The 23,398-nt window shown below is 37.7% G+C and overlaps 1 protein-coding gene and 1 pseudogene across 5 annotated transcripts in view; one reads left to right on the top strand and one right to left on the bottom strand.

Annotated features, from left to right (window-relative positions):
• FRS2 (fibroblast growth factor receptor substrate 2) overlaps positions 1–23,398 on the top strand; it is a 119,720-nt gene that overhangs the window by 19,194 nt on the left and 77,128 nt on the right. Inside the window, exon 1 of one of the 5 annotated variants that reach the window (XM_032645144.1) lies at positions 17,799–21,172. The exons of the other annotated variants lie outside the window; for them this stretch is intronic. The gene's annotated coding sequence lies outside the window, so the exon portion shown is untranslated. Of the gene's footprint in view, positions 1–17,798; positions 21,173–23,398 lie in introns of those variants that run through there. 5 annotated transcript variants of the gene reach the window in all.
• LOC116760352 lies at positions 6,169–8,564 on the bottom strand (annotated as a pseudogene).

The raw sequence follows: 23,398 nt of genomic DNA, 5'->3' as shown, positions 1-23,398 counted from the left end.
TTCCTGGCTGAACTCCGGGCCGGGAGTAGGGTAAAGAAAGGAGGCATCTGGAGCACAAAATTTAAGGAATCACTCACTCTCAGGATCTTTTAAGTGCTGACTCAGCATTTAATCCTCACAACATTTGAGAAAGTTCTCCCATACCAGCCTGTTGATTCTAGGTTTTCATACAGTATTCTCTGGTAAGGACATGAGGACTAAATGGCATTTAGATGTTCCTTGGGAGGTGAAGAGCAGTGATGAGCTGGGGCTTTTTGCCTAATTTGTCTCTCTCATCCCAGAACATATACTCTTGGGCAAAAATGACTAATAAGAAATGGCATTCATAAGTGCTAAGTAAACACCTTGTAAGTAGTACAGAGCTTAGAATCTTTAGGTGATATGTTACGGAACAAAGAAACTAGTTGCTTCAAACTAATGAAAACTTAGAGCAAAAATTGTACATTGAATACACTCAGTCTAATTAATTTGGTCCTGGTGGTCTAGCACTTACCTGCTGGTATGGATTTTATACTGTTAGAAATTGTGTTAATTATTTTCTCATGCCTCTGCTTCAGTATAAGTATATTCTTGTTGTATAGATACATCCATTAATACCTTTTGATTAACTGGACTGTAGCTTGCATGCTAAACAATCTTAGTAGTTTGTGTAGTTCTCTAGAATGGAGTCTTTCAGAACTGAAGGATGTAATAAAAACTTGAATTTTAGGAGAACTGAGCAATAGTGCCTAACAGAATTATTAATAGTGTCTAGATTTGGAGTCTTAAGTAGTTAGTTTTAACTTATATTTAACTTTCTGTTAAGCATGACTATTTGACCAATGATAATACTATTTTTTTCTTTTCTGTTTCTTTTGTGTCTGCGTTGGGTTTTCGTTGCTGTGCATGGGCTCTCTCTAGTTGCAGCAAGTGGGGGCTACTCTTCGTTGCGGTGCCCAGGCTTCTCATTGCGGTGGCTTCTCTTGTTGTAGAGCACGGGCTCTAGGTGCATGGGCCTAATGTGGCACGCAGGCTCAGTAGATGTGGTGTGCGGGCTCTAGAGCGCAGGCTCAGTAGTTGTGGCATATGGGCTTAGTCGCTCCGTGGCATGTGGGATCTTCCCGGACCAGGGCTTGAACCCGTATCCCCTGCATTGGCAGGCGGATTCTTAACCACTGTGCCACCAGGGAAGCCCATCTTTTCTTTTTATATTGGTAAGACTGGGGCTAGATTACAGAAGTCCTTAAAAAGCTGGTAGAGTAGGCAGCTCTTGCTATTGGGTTGGCCAGAAAGTTTGTTCAGGTTTTTTGATGCAAGGTTAGGAACTTTTTGGCCAGCGCAGTATTATAGGCAATAGAGAGCCATTAAAAATTGTCTCTTATTTCTAGACCCAAATTTAGAGGGTTTATGTGGTTAGTTCAGGCCCACTTGGATAATTCCCCATCATAAGTCAACTTTCTTAAAGTTAACCTAATCATGGGAGTGAAATCCCATCATATTTGCAGTCCCAAGGATTATGCAGGGTAATACACCAGGGAGCAGGGATCTTGGGTCTTTGAATTCTGCCTACCGCCGACAGTCCTCATTGTATAGCTGACGGTAAGTATTGCAGTTGCCTCTGTTGTGTCAGTCCTCCTTAATACATTTATCAGTGGCCACAGATGGTGAGCTTCTGCAGCAGTGGTATAGATTTCCCTTTGGGCTCCTAAGAGGAGTTTGGGCAGATGTAGTTAGCAGGAAGTAGCCAAGTGGTGGAGCAGTGTCTCTACATTTTCCTTTTCAGTGCTAGGAGGGAGATGGGTAATGGTGGCTCAGATGCATTATATCAGTCATGAGCAATGTATCCCATAAGTTTTAATTTATATTTTAAAATATACAGGTAGTCTAGTTACATCTCAACAAGAATACCACTTAAAAAAACTTGTAGCGGAGCATAAAAGTTATTAGACATGGAGCTACGTTTCTGCCAATAACTCGACATTTTGAGGACAGATAGCATCCCATTTTCAATTTGAGATTGGGTACAAAAATATCCTAGGGCTGAGAATAGGCATAGTAAATTGCACCAACAAAAACCTTTTGTGAATTTACAGTGGAGGAAAAGTCTTCATTGAGTGTGCATGGAAAAATGTGATACAAACTCTTCATGCTTTAGTATAGTAGGTGGGACCTCATATTTTATATTAATTACTCTATATAATTAATTTTCAATGCAGATTCCAGAAGTGTTTTTGCACATGAGTTACTTATCTTTTTTTTTTCCTGTTATCTTCATCTTTGGTTACTTAGAATCCTCCTCCCCCTTCTGTTCCAGAAGTGTTGCATTAGTTTTTCTTCTCTTATTTTTATCTTCATATTTACTTTGATTAATGCTTTTACTTTAACCTTAAAATTCCTCCTAGTGCTTTAAAAAAAATTATGAGACAGTAACGTTATCTTCAGATGTCTCTTATTTTCACTCTAGCACTGTTTGAGTTGGCCTTTAAGACATGCTTATTTTGCATAAGTTTCTCTTCATGGAGAAGAGTCACTTACAGCATTAACATTTCTAGGAATTGTTTCAAAATTTAGTTTATTGTCTTAATGTTAATAAGACTTCCAGAAGTCTGTTTTTTGTCCTATATCCCCAGAGAATATATTTGATTTTGTTGTTTTACTTGGGTTCTGTAGCATTTGGTTTGATCCCAGATATTTCAAAAAATTATAATTAACTTTTAGTCTTCTTTCTAGTTTATCCAGTAATTTAGAATAGTACTGCAAATACAATTATGCTGATAAGTTGGGAAAGTACTGATATGTATTCTTCAGTGGAAATAATTTTAATAAGATATTAATACTGTTAACTACTAAATATATTTAAGGAGATTGCTTAATAAATGTTAATACTGTATTCAGCTACTAGATAAAACTTTGTGGTGGAAGCAGTAAAACATTGTATGAGTTAATTTTTGGTAAGTTATAGAAATTTGTATAGCCTTTTATACAGTCACCAGTGAAATGTAACTGAAGTTAATTAGTGTCTAACCCTGACTATTAGAGTATACAATTTTGATGGTCAGATATTTAACTAGTGTGATCTATAATCATTGAAACAAACTAATAATACATAAAAGTCGATGTTGTGTGTGTGTATGAACTGATACATTTTCAGAGAATTAAAAATAATAGATTCCTGAATGGCTAATAAAGTACTTTAGTGATTGTTACTATTCATTATTGATTTTCTGAATACTACTGATAAAACACTGATCCCAATTTCTGTTTTGCTCTTGATATCCACTACAATTATTTCCTTGGTGATAGGCTTGTATAATTAAATGGTAATCTAAGGCATAATCAAAGATGTGTGCTAAAGATCACATAACATATCCAAAGGTAAGTAGAAATAGTGATCCATCTACAAATACGTGGCTGCTTAGTGGAGTGGTTTAAGAGCCATGGATATTATCAAAGACTCTACTGAACTGGACATGGCAGGCTGAATTGCTAAGTGAAAGAGGTCATTCAACTAAGAAATGGTTAAATGGCAGAGCTGGGCTTAAGACCCTGATCCTGCACTTCAGGTACATTGCTTTTGTACTGTGCCACAGCTGCCTTAGAGGGCTGAAGGTAGCTTTCGGCTCTTTTGTGCCTCCATTTAGAACTTCTTTTCCCTCCTCCTCTCGGTCACACATGAAAACACAGGAAAAAATATTGAAAGAAAACTTGGTTACACCCTTCTGTATACTGGATAAATTGGATCAATTAAGTAGTGGATCCTCATGGAAGGGGGAGGGAGCGCCTGGCTACTGCTCAGGGGTTTTAGATGGGAGTGTAATGGGAGAGCATGAGAGTGTTCTGTCTTTGGGTGTGGGAAAAAAGAAAGAAGTGAGAGAGGATGTAAGGAACCATGACTCTCAGGTGCTGGACCAATGAGTGTTTTTCAATTTGTGATGAATATTAATTTAGATTGGGGTACACTAGTGAACATAGATACCATTTGTAGATGTATAAAAACTAATAGGATCTTACCAATTTAGAGAAGGAAAATTTTAGGTTAGGTGTAGAAAGTAATATAATTCCTGAGAAAGCTTATAATAAGTTTGTGACTAATAACTGTATGGCATAATGACTTGTGCATTCCATGATTGTGTTTATTTTGTAGTGTTTCATTTAGATATATTATTTTTCTTTGATTTTCCATCTCTATTTAGGTAGCTATCAGCATAAAATCAAAATAATTTAGATAAAACAATGAAAAATTTCTATATATGAATTCCTTGGAACTGTGACTTTAGCTTTGAAATTTGTTGCTTGGGCAGTACCCTCCCATTAGAATGGCCTATTGGCTAAAGGAATAGTCCTGGAATAGTAACATATCTCAGTTTAGTGGGAAGGCCATGGTTCTGGCTGTAAAAGTTCTGTGGTCTTAACTGAGACCCATTTGGCCGTTGTGTATTATAGCATACTTACTTTAAGATGGGCATCTTTTTTTATAGCATCCTAATGTTTTTGGTTATAGGAAATTGAGGTTGATAATGAAGTCCAGTGTAACATACTTAATACATAAAATAGTGTATAGTGTAGTAATGCATAGATTATAGGATTGGGAATCAGAAAGTCTCAGCTGTCCTTATGTAGTTTATGTCCTTATGTAGTTTAAGTATACAGCAAAATTGAGAGAGAGAACGAGAGAGACAGAGACATTGATCTTTCTCCTTTATTTCTTCAAATGTTTCTCTACTTCTTTGAGACCCAGTTCAATGCCTTCTTCCTCTCTCAAGGCAATTGTTATCTTCCTCTTCTCTAAATTTACCCTTTATATTTTGTAGTTTAGTACTTAGTCATTTAGTTTTTTATATTTTTCATGAATTGTTTTCATGTCTTGGTCTTGGCAACCCCACCACACACACTTCTTACCTCTTTTCGTGCACTGCTAAATCTCAAACTCTTTGAGTGCAGGAGTCTTGTCACATAGGAATTTCTCTGTCATGTTCTCTGACACGTGGGCACTCAGTGACAAATACTTGAGGTTTTCTTTGGTTGCTCTATCTCTGACTCTATTTATATGAGTGTGCAGTATAAACAGTATAACATATGATTTTAATGCTCTTAAACCTTTGTGATAGTTATTTAAGTATTTGTAAATCTGTTATGTAGTTGATACATGAAAATGAACAACTATATGTTGTAGATCAGCATAGGCCATTAGTACTGCTGGAAAAACAAACCAAGGCTCATAGTTTTTATATGAAAAGAACTTTATTAATTAAAAAAAAATTCAGTAGATTCTGATGTAGTTGCTCATGGTTTTAATCTTGTGCTTTGAAGTATTTTCTTTTTCTGGAATGAAGTTCTTGGTTGCGACTGTGTAGAAGAAGTATGTTAATTAGATTATATTTAGTTGGTGAATTTGTGCCCACAAGAATGTGACTTTTAAAAAGTTGTAAGTTGTGCTCGGTTTGGCAGCACATATACTAAAAAGTCGCAAGTTGTACAGTTCTTGCAGATAAGATTGTTTCCTGTTTTCTTTTGCATGTTTAGTACTTTTATATATTTTTCCATGAGTAGCCTTTCAGTTTGTCCATTTGTATCATTTGGCACTCAGACTTTATTTAAGTTCAGCTCTACCATCACTGGGGCTTACAAATGTTAGTCATTTGAAATGTCAAAATTTGGATTTGGTCCAAGAGTTACAAATAATATAAGACTTTATATAAATATATCCAAATATATATTCTTAGGGGGAAAGGAATAAATAAAATACTGTGTTTATAGAGTGGTTTTAAACAGTTAGGCTTTAGAATTGCTATATGCCCAAAGTATTTCTCCAGTGAATCACATACTGTATCAGTTCATGAATTGTGCTATAAGAAAGGTGTTTTTTTTTTAAAGTGACAACTAGATTTAATAAATTAATATACATTTTGTTTAAAGATGTACAGTGCACATTCTGTTTAATCCAAGGTTTTAGGGTATCCAGAAACTTCTGTTTACGCGTATACAGACCTCAGACAGCAGTGATGTCAAAAGATGCAGGAAGGGCAGCAGAGCCTTGCACTGCTGCTCTCTGAATGCTGAGAACGCAAGTCAAATACATTTAACTTAAAAATAATACTGAGATCACTGGGGAAAACCTCCGAAGAGAGAAGTCCACAAAAAAGGACACATAAAGGCAAGGGGAAGCTCAAGGTAGTTGATACAACCACTTTATTCTTGGGATGAATGTGGAGGTGGTGGAGACGTGCTTTGTTTGCCAGATTTCCATTCATAGTTCATGAGGCGTTGGCCCACAGGGTAATTGTCATTTTTAATATGTTCATAAAGGGACTTAAACTAGCAGACCTGGAAGGACAAGATTCCTGTCAATACCACGACTATCAGTAAAAGTGGAAAACCTTGCCAGTGGACCAAGTTTTGCATTTCCGCAGTTAACACCTAGTAAAGGAATGGTGCCAGATGTGATGATGTAAGGTACACGTTAGGAAAGCAAGAGCACAGAGATCACTGGCGCTGCCAGTTTCCGAATGATATAGTGAAGGTCAGTGTTCCAGATGCCATCTGCCTAAACCTGCTCAATTACGGTTTTAAACCACCACTGAGGATCCATCAGTGTTATATAGCTACAGATTCTCACATGCAGGATTCCAGGTGCCCAGTCCTGTGATGGGAAAAAAAGAGGAGTTTGATCCAAGGGAACCCTCAGGGGAGCAGCAATAACCAGCTCAAACAGGAGCCCCAGAAGAAGCAGGACGACTCCAGCCAGCAGCACTGCAACTATTGAAGTCTTCATTATCATGCAGGACTACCCTTTAACCTTCTGAAGATCACTCTGCATCCCTGTGGCATCCATGTCGCCAGCACCGTCCCTGCCTTTATGGTTAGCCAGCAAACGTAGAAACCATAGGCAGCTGTGTAGAGCTCATGGATTTCAGCAGTCCCTGTCCAAAATGACATTAACCGACGGCTGGCAAATACTGGTAGAGTAAGGCAGATGAGCCTGGCCGTCAGTAAGGTCCTTGCACGTGAAGAAAATCAACAAAAATATCCTGAGTGGAAAAATTAAAGGCCGACGGTAAGGCTGAAAGCCAGCAGGCCCTCCCTGCTGAAGTATGGCTTGGTGAGCTGCATATACACCTTCCCCCACCACAGGAATAGCGTTATTATTTCAAACAGGCTGGTTATTGTTCACTGGTTGGTTTGCACTGTTCTCATTTTCTTCCTGGTCTTCCACCAAATAGGAATGAAGATCCAGCAAGTTTCCAGCAGTAATGGTCACTGCTCACACAGCTCCTTCAGCCACTGCTGTGTGTGTCCCTGTTCAAGTAACACTGGTAAGATAACCTGAAGCAGAAGCAGCTCAAGGGACAGTTCACTCAGTGGAGCATCACTGCGGAGCGTGACGCTGTATGGAAGAAAATTAGGCAGCAGACTCTTAATTACACGAATAGGTAGGCAAAGCACCAGGAGCACGATGGAGCCAAAGAGAACCACTGACAAAATAAATCTTGGGAGATGCTTATAAATAGTCAAGTGAATCATTTCTTGTACTGGATTTTTAGAAATCTGGATCATTCAGATTCCTTAGAAACCAAAATACACCAGGTTGAAGTACCTGTCTCAGTAACAGAATGGAGGCAAAGTAGAAAACAGACACCATTCCTACTAGTTAATGCAGAAACATGATCTTTCAGAGAAGCAACAGACATTTCCAGGGAACAGATATCCAGTCAGCAGCCACAAATGAGAGGGAACACTTCTACCACCACTAACAAGGAGACCTTTAACAACAATATAGCAGACTCCCAGCTAGTGACGAGACCTGTGAAATTTAACAAGAGTTGCCAAGCCATGATAAATTATCAGTGTTACTGCTAAAAGTACATACCCTACTATGGTTGTGATTAGGCCTTCAAAATGAGATGCTTGGAGGTGTTCTTCAAATCCCAAATGAACAAGGGAGAAATGACCAGTGTGGTCAGGGTAAAATGCAAAACCAAGAAAGAACGGTGTGTATAAAGACACCACCCAGATGACATGTTCTGGAAACACTAGTCATCCATCAAGTCCTAGCATTCTTCCCCATGTAAACTCTGTAGCTCTGTCCCGTTCTAAAGCATTGCAGTTCATGTGACATCAGCTGCATTTTCCCCACCTGTGTTGTCTTCCTCCTTGTTCTCCTCCTCCTCCTGTTCCACCTGCTCATCCTGGGCATCAGGGTTTTCCGGCACCAGCGCGTTCTTGGCTGGTGGCTTAGCATGCTGGTCGGGGGCAACATTTTCAGCACCATTTCCTCCCGCTGGAGCCTCATTTTGGTGATGCCTGACAGCACTGAAGGGCCCAGCAGCAAGTAGCATGTTGACCTCAATACTACTGAAAATCCTAAGAATTACAGAAAGCTTTAACACAATAATTTGGAGAAAAAAAAGGCGTATACTCAGTTTAGACAATTTCAGATCGTTTTAACATTTTGACAATTTTCTGTTTTGCCTCTTCATTTTTATTTATTTAAAAATTAAAGTGATATTTGTGCATATGTAGTTTTAAAAATCAAATAATATTCAAGGCTTATAAAAATAGCAGGGCACCATCTCTTCTCATGTCCAATTCCCAGCCTTTAGGGGCAGTCAGTTTCAGTTCCTTCAGCTGTTCTGATGTGTCTTTATTTTTCTAAGTCAGTTCTGCTTTTTGTTGGCTTTTCATTTTAGACAGTAGCTACTCACTTTCCTTCTAAGAAAGATGAGGATTAGTCATCTTAATCTCTCTGCCGCCTGCAAACATTTATACATGTTTCCCTTTCTCTCATCTTCCTTTTATAGGATATCAGGTTTGGGGGGTAAATTCTTTAGTATATAAATTATTATGACTATGCAAATATTTTTCACAGCCTTGTCACAAAATTCACTGTGATCGTATTTCCTTTCTTGTCCAACTTAATGTTTTCTGGAATAATTATCTGAGTTTGAAATTTTATGTACTTTGTGTCTATTAATTAATTTGCAATTCTCTGACAAATATAAAATATAATATGGTTGGACACATCAGATAATCTGTCAGTTCCTTTTTCTTGACAGCCTTCTGCCTCCTATTTAGAATGCAGACTTTCAAATAATTCTCCTGTTTTTCTCTAATCATTTTGTCTTGCTTTCAGTGTTGACCTGTGTTCCAAAGATCAGGGTCTGTGGTACACCCTCTCCAGGGATGAGGAGAAGATTGGTTTTGGGGTGAGGCCACTTAAATGAACTTTCAACCACTCATCTCGTTTCCAGCCGCACCCTGCATTTTTGTCTTCATCATGCTACCAATACCTGAATCTCTTCAGCATGAGTCAGCTTGCTGCTTTTTTTTTTAAATTGTGGTAAAATATACATAACTCAAAATTTACCATTGTAACCATTTTAAAGTGTGCAGTTCAGTGGCATTAAGTGTATTTACATTGTTGTGTAACCATTACCACTGTCCGTCAATCTCCGGAACTTTTACATCATCCCTAACTGAAACTCTGTACTTATTAAACAGTAACTGCTTATTTATCCCAGCCCCAGGCCACCATTATTCTACTTTCTGTGTTTATCAGCTTGATGGCTTCTTCCGTTCAGGTTTAGGTTTCGGCTTTCTTGGTCTAGTTAGTTTAGTTACCTCTTTTTTTCCTAGCTTTCAAAATATTGTGCCTTCTCTTATTTGCTGTTGTCTTTCCCCATTCTCTTATCCTTATGGATTTTTTTTTTTGCGGTACGCGGGCCTCTCACTGTCGTGGCCTCTCCCGTTGCGGAGCGCAGGCTCCGGACGCGCAGGCTCAGTGGCCATGGCTCACGGGCCCAGACGCTCCACGGCATGTGGGATCTTCCCGGACCGGGGCACGAACCCGTGTCCCCTGCATCGGCAGGCGGACTCTCAACCACTGCGCCACCAGGGAAGCCCCTTATGGATTTTATACTACTAAAAATTCCTTTAACTTTTTAAGGTGAGGTTTTAGGAAGGGGTCAGGGCCAGTCATGATTAAACGAAGGTCTACTACTCCCCACCTCCATTCCTTATTATTAGTTTTAAATTTTAGGTTTTTCTAAATTAGAAATTTAAATGTAGGTATGTCAAACAAATAAAGGCAATTTTGTAGCTATACTGGCTATAAAATTAAGCTGGATAGATAGTCCGCTTCTTATTGCTGGTTCCCATTGTGTTGACGGGGGGGTTTGATCACTCAGACCTATTGCAGCCCCATACTCTTCCTCCAGCAAACCTAAGATGGTTCCGCAGTGCTGAGACATGTTTTGTGCTACTGCAGCAGTTTCACAGCAGTGACCCTTCTGTGGGGAGATAGACTGTTAGCTACAAATTTCTGTACAAGTCTGTTATTCAAGGTGTAGTTGAGGTATTTCCTCCTCTGTGCAGCTTCTCTGAGTGCCCTAGACAGAGTTAATAATGCCTTCTGTGCCATAGCACTTGTAAAAATTCTATTTTATTCTAGCGAGGTTAGATCTGTCTATTTACACTAGATATCTATCTTATGATGGTCTGTCTCCACCTTTCTTAGACCTAGTATTTCTCAAGGTTAGGAGAATACTCCCAATTTTGATACAGTTTTTGATCCATAATAAATAATTATTTACCTAATGAGTAAATAATCCACCTGGATTGGTTGAATTTCCTATTTTCTGGGACGCATACTCTCATTGTGTCCTGTGTCACCAATGTCCACGGAAAGCTGTTCAGTGCTTTTTGCTTGATGCTGCGAGTCAGTTCTGTGTAGTGATTAGAAGTGTGGCTGCCAGAATACCTAGGTTCAAAAAAACAAGCAAGTTTCTTTTTTTTCTGGCTGCACTCGCGTGGCACGCGGGATCTTAGTTTCCAACCAGGGATCGAACCTGTGTCGCCTGCAGTGGAAGCGCAGAGTCTGAACCACTGGACCTCCAGGGAAGTCCCAAAACAAGCAGGTTTCTAATCTCTCTCTGTTTCAGTTTCTTTACCTATAAAATAGAGAGATTAATAATCATAATATCATGTAATGTCATAAAGATTAAATTAATACGTCTAAAGTGCTGGATCATCAGTGCCTGCTGATACAATGTTTTGTTGTCAATCTTTTTCATCTTTATGGGGACATTGCCTGCTATGATATCATTAGAACTTGATGGAAATAGATGATATGGAAAATCAAAGTAAAATAGCAACTCTAGTTACTATTAAAATATTTAGCTCTGAATTTTCTATATGAACGTGTTCTGAAATGATTTCCATGGACAATAGCAGATTAAGGCATATAGATAATAAACTGGGAGAAGTAATGTCTTCAGTGTGTTATATACCTACTAAAATACTGTATTCTTTAAATGTACTATAAAATAACCAAACACATGGAAATATATTTTAAACACATGGAAATACATTGAATGGCAATGTTAACGTTCATGTTCTCTCCCTAAGAAGAGTTTTATGCAGCCCACTAATGAATTCGATATGTGGCATAACTGTTGTCTTCTAATTTGGGAGCCTGCTCTGTTTATTTTTCTCTTCCCCAAGTCTCTGACTGTGTGCTAAGGGGAGAGAACCCTCCATTCATTCAGCAGTCATGAGAAGACTTGCTCATGTGCCTAGGCATTGTGGGTAAGGGAGAATAAGGCACACTTGTTTTTCTTAAGGAACCATAATCTCTTCATCAATTCAGTAATATTAAAATCAGATGTTCTGGGCTTCCCTGGTGGCGCAGTGGTTGAGAGTCCGCCTGCCGATGCAGGGGACACTGGTTCGTGTCCCGGTCCGGGAAGATCCCACATGCCGCGGAGCTGCTGGGCCCATGCGCCATGGCCACTGAGCCTGCGCGTCCGGAGCCTGTGCTCCGCAATGGGAGAGGCCACAACAGTGAGAGGCCCGCATACCGCAAAAAAAAAAAAAAAAAAAAAAAAAAATCAGATGTTCTGGCAGAATATATTCACACTGTTTGACCAGAATTCCATTTATAATATTTTATAAATGGAATAAAAATGTGCACAGAGATTTATGTACAAGGTGTTCGTTAAAATGCTAATTATAAAAGCAATAAAAAAGATAGGACTTTTGGTACATCCATTATATTTTCCAGACTTTCAATTAGAAACATGCTAATACTTAAATAATTAAACTTTTACTTAAAAAAAATCTGTCCTGGTGGATTTACATGGGAGGATGGATAGAGGGTTAGGTCAGTTGAACTGCCCGATCCATTAAAAGGAGTGGTAAAGTGCTCAGGTCCATGTTAGAGCTCCAGTACCACCACTAGTGTATGTATGACTCTGGCAAGTTGGTTGTTTAAAATTCTGTAAGCCTCGGTGTTTTTCCTGTCTGTATAGTGGGTGTAAGAGTAGTTTTGAAGTTTGTCGTGAGGACTAAATGAAACAGTGTATGTAACCTTAAAAATAAAACAAATAGTTCAGTAAATATTTGTGGCTTACTGTTATTGTTTTTCCTTAACACTCCTTTCCTCCTTAATAGTTTTTCTGAGTAACATTCTTCCAGTCAGTCTAAACAGGGAATGGCAATATTTTGCTTGGTCTGATAATTCCCATTTCTTTGTAATAGCCATCTAGAGGATTTTGAGGCCTTTGCTAACCTCTACAGAGCTGTCACCTGTTACTTGCATAGGCCAGTTTTGAAGAAGGGGAAATAGCAGTACATGTGCCTTGGGTTTGCCATTTTTGCTGTAAACCTTCTTTGTCTCTTTATACACATACTTACTCCCTGTTCTCTTCTGGGTATCATGTACTTTTTGTCCTTGCACCTTATTTTGATGGGGAGTCTGTTGGCTTCCTTTTTTTTTTTTTTTTTTTAAATGTTTTGGCTGTTAACTGTAGTTTCATAGCATAAGTTACTCTTCTTAACAGGGTAGTCATCCAAAGCTAGCCTTAGTTCTTTTTTAGACCTGCTTCTCCTAGGCCTCTCATGAAACGTAAATATAGCTAGTTTGTTAGGCTGACTTGGACATGCCTCATTTAAAGAAGAGTTTGATTTTTTGTGAACTTTTTCTTCTTACTCTCCTGAGTACAGAGCTCCTTCTGTGTTTAATATAATGTAACCAAATACAAAGGAACTTTTCCATGAGGGATTATGGTGTCTTTTTAGAGCAGGTAGATTATGACCAGAAAATTTTTTTTTGTTGTTGTTAAATGGCATAAATTTAAATACGTGGTGTTTAGTATAAGTTATGTTCTGACAGAATCCGGGAAATAACAGCCAATAAATTATGACTGGTGATTAATGGAATAGCCCTCAGCACTTAGGCAAAAATGATTTTACACACCTTGGGAGTTATGGATACTATGAAAAGTTTTTACATTTCTTGATGATTTTTTCTACATTGATAAGTCCAGGGTATTTATAAATTATCGTAAGTCAGAACTTTATATTAAAAAGAGTATTAACAGTTGAGTTTTGAAATTACTTGCCTTGGATTTAGTACTTTTTGTCATTTTAAATCCAGGAATTAATACCATATGGTGTGCAATGTGCAATTAACTTTATTTTGAATGTTTGAAGAACAAGCTGAAGGTGTTTTAATGACATCACTCAGCTAAATCAGAAGATAGGTTCCTTGGGTAAGTTGCTTAACTCTCAAGGTCTCAACAGCTTCTGTCCTGTAACATAGCGCTAATGTATTATTGTCATGAGCCCTACAATTTTGTGGCCTTTTTAATTTTCTTTCACAAATCTCTGTCGAAATTCAGTTTTTTTTCTACTGAGTTTTTTTTTTTTTTTTTTTTTTTTTTATAAATTTATTTTATTTATTTATTTGACTGCATTGGGTCTTCGTTTCTGTGCGAGGGCTTTCTCTAGTTGCGGAGAGCGGGGGCCACTCTTCATCGCGGTGCACAGGCCTCTCACTGTCGCGGCCTCTCCTGTTGCGGAGCACAGGCTCCAGGTGTGAAGGCTCAGTAGTTGTGGCTCACGGGCCCAGTTGCTCCGCGGCATGTGGGATCTTCCCAGACCAGGGCTCGAACCCGACAGTGTCCCCTGCATTGGCAGGCAGATTCTCAACCACTGCGCCACCAGGGAAGCCCTACTGAGTTTTTAATATGATAGCTATAGGTTAGATGTCAATATACATTTCTAAATGCTTGATTCTTTTTTTTTTAATTTTAATCTGAAAAGACTATCACTTTTTAAAGATTGCTCTTTTGTTTAGATTGCTCTTTTATTCATTAAAACATTCAACTCTATATGGTAACTGGCTCCTGGGGTTAAAAAAGTACATATTTAACCCGCCATTTTCACACTCCCGACAAACCTTATATTACATTTATATTGACAAGTAATAAAATGAACAGATTTGAGTTTTAACATTCTAAACAGTGGAAAAAGCATTACTGAACTATAAAATGGCCATGCAGAGAAATCTGGCAGAGGGAGAGGAGTGTATTTTACATACTGAAAAATCAGCCTGTGGCAATCAGGCACTGACTTGCTCTGCACTGTTTTAACAGAGAATTGAATGGTTTTGTTATACAAATATTTTAGAGTTATTTGCTAAAACAAAATACGAATGTTTAAGGCCTTTTGATGATAATTAAAATTTTTTGGACCTTAAAATAACCCTTAAGAGGAAGAGGGACTCCTTGGTTATAGAACCCCAAGTGAAAAGCTCCTGCTGGGAAGAAGGCGCTTGGGAATACAGTGAGGTTGATTTCAGGCATGTTGGGATAATTTTTCTTACCTTAATGATACTTACTCCTTGCACATGCGTATTTTCCTGTGTCATCACTTCGCCTTGTCTGTGTTCCTTTGAAATAAATCTAAAACTGATTAGACATTTCTCATATTCCAAATTAGGAAAATTATTATCCAAAATTTATAGAAATAAGGTTTCCAAAACTTCACAGGATAAATCCGTTGGTTGAAAGTGAACATTACTTTTGTGTTTCTTTGGAGAGATTAAAAACAGAATCTTTTTCCCCTGTGGGGGTGGGGTAGGTGAGAATGGATGTTCCCCCTGCCTGATTGTTTCCGTCACAATTCTTGGTGGCAGTAAAAGCGTATCGTGTATTTTAAAAGGATATTGGATAGAGCTCAGTGGCTCATCAAATTGTTTTGAGAGTTAGAGAATCAGATTCAGGGCTGAGCAGCCAGAAACAGTGCCCGAAATCACATTGCACAACGATTCCCATGAGGTTGCCAGTGCCATCTAGAGACAGACTGACAGACGCCACAGCCTGCCCCAGTGATACGGCTAGCACTGGTTGACTATAAGTGCTGCCACCTCTGCCCCAGACTTGGCCTTCCTGCAGTTGCTCCACCATTAGTGTGAGAGAGAGTTCTTTCTGGTCTCTTATTGTCCTGCTTGTTAGTTGCCCATTTCTTCTCTGGGCTGGGCATGTGTGTTTGGCATAGCCCGTGTCCTGGCCGTGTAGGACATGCGGAAAAGTGTCTCATCTTCTGAAATCATGAGATGGTGTGAAGTTCTTAAATTTAAGATGTGGAAAACTCTTTGATCTTCTGAAAACATAAGGTGGGGAAGTTCCCAGACTTAAGAAGGGAAGTTCAGATGCTAGGCAGACAAAAAGAGTGATAAACGTTGACTGCACGTTTTAGATGTAATGTGTGCTGAGCCCTCACTATGTGCTAGGTACCATGCAAACTGTCTTACAGGTGTTATCACAGGCCATCCTCACAACATTAGAAATGAGGTAATAGGCTGAGAGAGTAAGTAACCTGCCCAAGATCATACAGTTAGTGTCGAGCTAGGACACGAACTCAAAGCTGATTCCAAAGCCAGTGCTCATAATTGTTGTATTAAACTAACTCTTTTAATACCCCCTCTCCCCATATATTTAGCTCAAAATCCTGTAAATAAATCTGCTAGATTAACTCTACTAACTTTATTAAAGTCATATGTATGGTATGTATTTAGGCATTTTAAAGGAAAATTTGTGGCTTTCATTTTATCTATTTTCAACTAATTGAATGATTTTTTTTTCTTTTTTTCATTTTGTGGCTATTTTTCTAATTCACTTTGCCACAGGCTACAATCTGATAAAATGCTTTCTTTCTGAATATCAGTGCTTAGAAGCCAGCTATAGAGTGTAATAGAAGTCAGCAAGAAGGAGAGGGGACATAGAGTGACCAAAATAGAGGCAGGGAGGAAGAAACATCACACACATATACACATACACAGCCCTGGGAGAGGGAGAGACAGAGACAAATATATATGGAAGGAATGGGGGGACACATGCATGTTATTCTATATAAATATTCTATATAAAGCAGCATCCTTTATAGCCTTTTTTATTTGCATTGGTAGGTTGAAAACGATGAAACTCCTCCTCTGCTTTAGGAAAGTCATTAAGGCCTTTTTTTTTTAAGTTAGAATCAGTGCTTTCTTTAAACAATAAGTTTTAAGCCTTTATACCAGTTTGCATTTTAAATTGACTTATGTACTTCTATTTTAAAGCTAAAAAAAGTGATATCTAGGAGTGAAACAGGAGCTGTTATTTAACTTGGGACATATCCAACTTGGTTTGGGGGGAAAATCATAAAGGCAAACTCTCGTAGTTACCATGATGTCACCGAAGCTAGAGTATTTCTTCATGAACCACAGCTCTTGTTAATTATTCCTTTAGTATGAGTCTGTCTGTTCTGCATATTTTTCTTTGCTACCAAGACAGCACTTTATAATAATGTTATTTTGTTCACTTGTGCCTTTGGGACTAAATGGGAGGCTGTAATTTTTGTGAAATTGAGTAGATCAAATGCCCTTCCACATACATACTGTTGTAAACAGTCTAAATGTGAGTTGGGTGATAGAGAAATACTTAATGTAAGGTAAATGTCCATGATGTTGAAAGTGATTTTTATTCTCTAAGTATTATATTTTTAATATTGAATATACTATGCTTTTTGTCCTTACCCTAATCTGATCTCTCCTAGAATATAGATTTAAATTTGAGAACTCTTATTTCTCTGTGAATTTTTTTATTTTTGGTCCAGTGCAGGCTGTATACAATGGGTTTTTGTATAAATGCAATTGATGTTATATATATACTCTGCTATTCCACTACTTAACTTTGAGGTTTATTCCTCTTTTATGAACTGGTTTAGTGGACCAGCAATCGTCAAATGGGCAGTAGTCCTTTTATTAAGCTACCAGGTTGAAAACAGGATATTGGCATATATTTTCTTATCGTTATGAACATTAGCTAATGGTGCATTTAATTAGTCATCTAAGTAAGAAATGCCATAATGGGCGAGAGCAGTGATCCATCCGGCACAGACTGTCCTAAAAAGCTGCACCAAGGAATCAGGTTACTTATTGGAATTCTGTCATCAGTAAAGGATACATAGACCATTTCTAATTTCCCTTAATTTATATACTGTACTCAGAATTCATGCATTCATTTAAACTCTTCAACATTGCGATCCGTTCTGATTACATATGCTATGTATGTATTAAGCTAAAACACCTATTTTAGATCTGTTGGAATTGGTAATTCTAGGGTAAAATACCATTTATAATATGAACTTCAGTTCTTTCCTTGCTCATATGCTTCTTCAAGTTTCTTCCCCTATAAAATATAAAATGATTTCAGTTTTTTTCCCCCAGTCTCAAAATCTGTTGTTTCTAATATGGCCAATTTATGAGGTTTTCTTTTTCACCCTCCTTCTTACCATTTTTTCTTTCTACATGCAATTTAAATATAGAATATTAGGCAAGTTCTTTATGTATAATGAAGGAGGACCAAGTTATAGAGGGCCACTGAATTCCTTTGAATTATCTGATGGCCATAACTAAAGGTTTGTGGATTTTAGGAGAAATAATATTTCATAGTTGTAGTTCAGAGAAAACAGGTATAGCTTATATTGATTGCTTTGTGATATGGATTTATTGAAAATTCTTCCATGAGACATGAATTCTACTTTTAATTTTGCTGGAAACTAATTTCCAGTTTGAAGGCATTGGTCATTCTTTCTTTCATTGTTCTTTGTGCAGTGCTTACCATGAGAAATTAGAGTTTGAGTGTGGCGAAAAATTGTATCTGTTATATTGCTAAAAAGTATTTGGAGTCTACCAGAACTACTAAAGAATGAAGATAGTATTTTCTTCCTAGCAGATAAAGGAGGAATTTAGGAAAAAAAATGTAACTCTTCTAGGTTGACTTCTATTTTTGAAGTTATTGGTTATCCCCTAGAAAATGAAAGGGCTTGAAGTGAGCTTTATAAAAGTTGTTTCCACTTTTGAGGAAGTTAATGCAGTTGGGTAACAGTTTGTGGGGCACATACATATTACAGCATCTTCAAGAAGAGACTATCAAATACTGAAGTCTTTTGGTATTCAAGTAACTCAACCCCCTGGAATAGAGTCAAAGTAAATCTGCTTTAATACCAAGTTCCTCTCCATAGTGAATATTTTATTGTGTGTGGTATTAAAATTCATGAAAAACAGTAAAGCCACAGGTTCTGTGATATTTATTTGTATATATCTCTTCATTACGTATAATGTTGAACACATAGAAGAAAACTAACCCAGGAGATATTTACCTTAATGTTCTACATAGACTCATATGTTAAGAGGTCTTTTTTTTTTTAAACTAAGAAATATATTTTATTGTCATAGCCAGAATGTGAGTAGCATGTTTGTATATAAAACAAAGTTTAAAAAAGTAACAGTTATTCATATTGTGTGCAAGAGGAAGGAAGGGAAGGAGAGAAAGAGACAAACACTAACTAACTATAGGGAGAGGAGGTGTGTATGATAAAGTTTCAAGAAACAATACATACTCCATATGCTGTGTACTTCCATTTTGTTAAAATGCAAAACAAAACAGCAAACACCATAGGTGAAGGTTGCATTATTTATAATTGGTATCCTGGAAGAGTGTGTCCTTACCTTCCCTCCCCTTTCCTTCATCATTCTTAACCATTAGTGCAATGATTTGAGATTGTGAGGGAGGTTTTTTTTGTGTGTTAATTTATGCTGAAAATTCCCAGGACACAATCAAGTATTTAGAAGACTAGCATAATGTATTTAGGTCTTTGGGAAACTTTTAATCATGAATCTGTTGAGTCTCTGCTCTGTGTAAAGCAGTAAGTTATTTAAATGGCGTGTCTTTTAGTCAATAGGGATAATTTGTTCCAAGCAGTCTTCACTTTCTCCAAATAACTGAAGACATTAGTATAGTAAGGCCACAGTTCCTGGGTAATGTGTCTTTTTAAAAAAAAAAAAATTTATTTAGGCTGTGCCGGGTCTTAGTTGTGGCACGTGGGATCTTCATTGTGGCATGGGGGATCTTTAGTTGTGGCATGTGGGATCTTTAGTTGCAGCATATGGACACTTAGTTGTGGCGTGCATGTGGGATCCAGTTCCCCGACCAGGGATTGAACCTGGGCCCCCTGCATTGGGAGCATGGAGTCTTACCCACTGGACCACCAGGGAAGTCCCAGAGTAATGCGTCTTGATAGTTAGGTAATCACCTTGATTTTTTATTTTGGAATAGGTATGTTACTTTCATTGTACGATAAGCAGTGGGTGCATCTAGTAACAAATTAAATGTACAGTTTAGAAAGAAAATATTCCTACAAATATTTTCTGATTAATGACATGTTAAAAAATCGGATTCTGTTGAGTATAAAGAACTGAAGCCAATAAGTGTCATCTCATAGTGTCAGGAACTATGTTCTCTCATGTTCCACATGAGAGAATTTTCCGGAAAAGAAAAATTAGGAATTATAACTAATAATTTTATTGTAAATTTAAGAAGTTAATGAAAAACCTTAATGTATGTATGTGTATGTATATATCTATACATCAGGAGAGAAAGAGAAGTATTTCAGACATCCAGAAAACTACAGAAACTATTTTGGTAAATATCTGTTACCCACTGTATTAAGTCTTAACATTTCTTCCCTGACTTCTCAGCGCATATGGAATAGCCATCAGTCACTTAGAGTTGAGTCAGGTTAATCATTATGAATGAATACTAATTAGTGAGCTATGCTGTGCCTCACTTTCTCTTACTCAGTTCCCTTAGAGCTAAATGTAGCATATTCTTCTGATTCATCCCTAATGCTACATGTTTCTTATTAATGTACAACAGTGAACCTTCCTCTTTTGTCCTCTTATTTAAAACAGCTGTGGAAGAATGGAACAAATTTCTCAAATGAGCAGCCTGGATTTACATGTTACTCCTATGGGGCAAATGTGGTATTTGTGACTAATAGTTTTATTCCAGTTTACTGCAGATTATAACAGTGAAAAAGAAAGGCTGAGATTTTGCATTTTGGAGCCGTCTTTTTCTGGTTTGCACAAGTTATTTCACCACTCTGTTTTGTTAATACCTTTCCCGTAGGGAAGCTCTGAGAATTAAGCAAGCTAATGTAAATTTCTGGCACACAGAAGTTGCTCAGTAAAAGGTTGCTTTAATATCTAGCCTTTTTTCAAGTGGTTGAACTTGCTGAAAGTCTGATTTCCAGATGAATGGGGGCATTTCTGCACAACAATATTCAAGAGTTCTCTTCACGTCCCTCCCCCAAAAAGCAGATTTAACATTAGATTCATCATCTAACTCTTAGAACCCCAGCTGATGGTTTTCATAATACTTCTGGTTTATTTTTGTACGTAAGGTCTGATAGGCACATAACAAATGCTTTGTGAGCCTTAAACTAAGTGAAAATAGATTGTTCAGATGAAAGGTATGTGGATAAGTCAGTTTTGGGGCAATTCTAGAGAACTCTTGCCAGAACTGGTATCTTTGTTTTGGTCTTCAGAGACTATTAAGTATGATCACTGAGTCATACTTGCTGTTTTCTCTGTCCCCTGGCTATTTCTCTTAAGACCCTGAAGCTTGGCCACCACACGCAGGATGTTTAAAAGGCAGCGTAGGCCTTAGCCCAGGAGGAGTTTGTTTATTTAAAGAAAAATAATTAAGTTCAAACATCCCTACCATGTCATAGCTAGTCTAGTCATGTTACAGTTTGTGAGTTCTTTTGATTCTTTCTGGTGGTCATGGTGCCTAAAAGGTAACAGATAAATGTGGAAGTAGTTAAACTTTTTCTGAGATTACTTGGAATTTTATAATGTAATCTCAAACAAATCCCTAAAGGAGTGGGAGGAAAGGGAATGCCATTTATTTTGCTAGTTATTTTTTAATGGGACTCATATAATTCAAATCTTTCACCACTTCTTTCTAGGGTTATGATACAGATGATTTAAAAACAAAAGAAAAACTGAAAAAAAAAAGCCACGCACACTATGGTAGCTATATCTTCATTAATTCTTTGAAGTTTGGACCATAAGAATCTTTTAAAAGAGACAGTATAACTTCATAGATATTTAGATACAAAGATACGAAAGTTGATTACATTTGTGTTTCAAATGATTATCATCTCCAAAATTTATGACTGACTTATCCTTACATATTCTCTGCCAGATGAGGAAATCCGAGGCAGATATTTTGGGCTTGCCTGGGATACCAGGGTGTATCTCTTTAATTAGATAACTTTTAAAAACCAAGTCCTAAAGGAAGTGAAGGAGGAATTAGTACAAGTCCTGAGGCACTGAAGTGAGAACATGCTTGATGTGTTTAAGGAAAGAGGTCAATGTGCCTAAAATGGAGTGAACAAGAGGGAGAGTGGTAGGAGATAAGGTTAGAGTTGGGGAAGGTAAAATCAGATCGTGGTCCTTATGGTCTTTGTAAGGATTTTGGCTTTGAAACTGATGAGATTTACTCAATTAGAGGGTCTGAGCAGAAGAATGACATGATCTGATTTTCTTTTGAAAAGCACTAATCTGACTGATTTGTTGAGGTGAGCAAGGGAAGAAGCTAGGAGATCAAATGGAGAACTATTACAGTAATGCAGATGAGAAATAAGGTGGCTTGGACCATCATAAGAGTGGAGGTGGTAAAAGTGGTCATATTATGGATATCTTTTGAAATTGGAGCTCCCAGGATAAATACCTAATGAACAGTGATGAATACTTCTGCGCATGAACTCTGGTTGATCCCTTTTTAATGATGTTAAGGTTAATCACTGGGTTCAGGTTTTGTAGCCTGATTATCCATTATAAAGTTTCCCATCAACCTTTTATCTAATGGTTTTAGCAACCATTGATCAATTTTTAGATTTATTATTTCATTAACTATTACAAAATGGGTATTCTCTAATTCTGTCATTCCTTCTACATTTATTTTTTGGAATCCTATAAGAGGGCTTTCACTTACTGACTGCCTGGTTACTCTGGGGATACCTTTCATATAAGAAAGGCTGGATAAATACTTGATTCTTTTCTATTATCAATTTTCAGGATAATTAGTTCTTGCTCTAGTGACAACCAAAGATGATGGATTTAAAAAAAAAACATTTAATGTTTCAGTCAGTGGTAGTCATTATCATTTTGATGTTCAAAATGTCATTATCGTTTGATGTTCATTTGACTTTAAAACATGTCTTCAAAGTAGAAACTATGAAACAAGATATATTCTGAGGAGTCTAACTTGCATGCCTGTCCTTTCCAACTTGCTTTCTCTTTTCTCTGTAGACAACCATTTAAAAATGATTTTGGTTTATTCTTCCACCACTTGTTGAAAGGAAGAAAAGCAATTCTGTAATAATATTTGTATTCCCCCCCCCCCAATTTTTTTTTACTAAAAGAGCAGCATTTTGTGGAATATTAATTCAGCTACAGGATGGGAAGTACGGGGTACTACTGGGTTCCTTGAGGGTTATTGTTGAGATCAACTTTTCACTCCTTATAATAGATTTATTCTTATATTCCTAGCTGTCTCCTCAAAGAACATACATGTTTGCAAAAGAAAAAGACCCTCACCCACACTATTTGGCAATATTTAGGAAGATCACACGTCCAGCAGTTCCCCTTCTAGGAGTCTTTCCCAGAGGTTGCACTAATAAAATTACAAAGTAATAGATGCCTTTATTCTGTTCCTTGAAGTTCGGGGACCATGTCTTGATTGTCTTTTATTTATTTATTTATTTTTTTGTGGTACGCAGGCCTCCCACTGTTGTGGCCTCTCCCGTTGCGGAGCACAGGCTCCGGACGCGCAGGCCCAGCGGCCATGGCTCACGGGCCCAGCCACTCCGCGGCATGTGGGATCTTCCCGGGCCGGGGCACGAACCCGTGTCCCCTGCATCGGCAGGCAGACTCTCAACCACTGCGCCACCAGGGAAGCCCTTGATTGTCTTTTAATTATGGGCTTTGTTTGTTGGCGAAAAGAAACAATACTGATGATGTAGTTGGCATTAACATTAATGGTGTATGTATGGAAGAAATGACATTTTGAGACTGCCATTTTGACATACTGTCTGGTTAAATATTTCATCAATTAACATTAAATCATTCATAAAGTTATTCATTCTTTCGATGAATATTTACTGAACACTTAGGGCATGGCAGTCATTGTCTTAGGTGCTCAAGAGATACCAGCAAATAAGACAGAAAAAAATCTCCTTTGGAGCTTAGATT

The sequence above is a fragment of the Phocoena sinus genome, chromosome 10 (genome assembly GCF_008692025.1).
Source record: "Phocoena sinus isolate mPhoSin1 chromosome 10, mPhoSin1.pri, whole genome shotgun sequence".
Classification (NCBI taxonomy): Eukaryota; Metazoa; Chordata; class Mammalia; order Artiodactyla; family Phocoenidae; genus Phocoena; species Phocoena sinus.
Note: the sequence above shows the minus strand (reverse complement) of the source record. Positions and strands in the feature narration are given on the sequence as shown.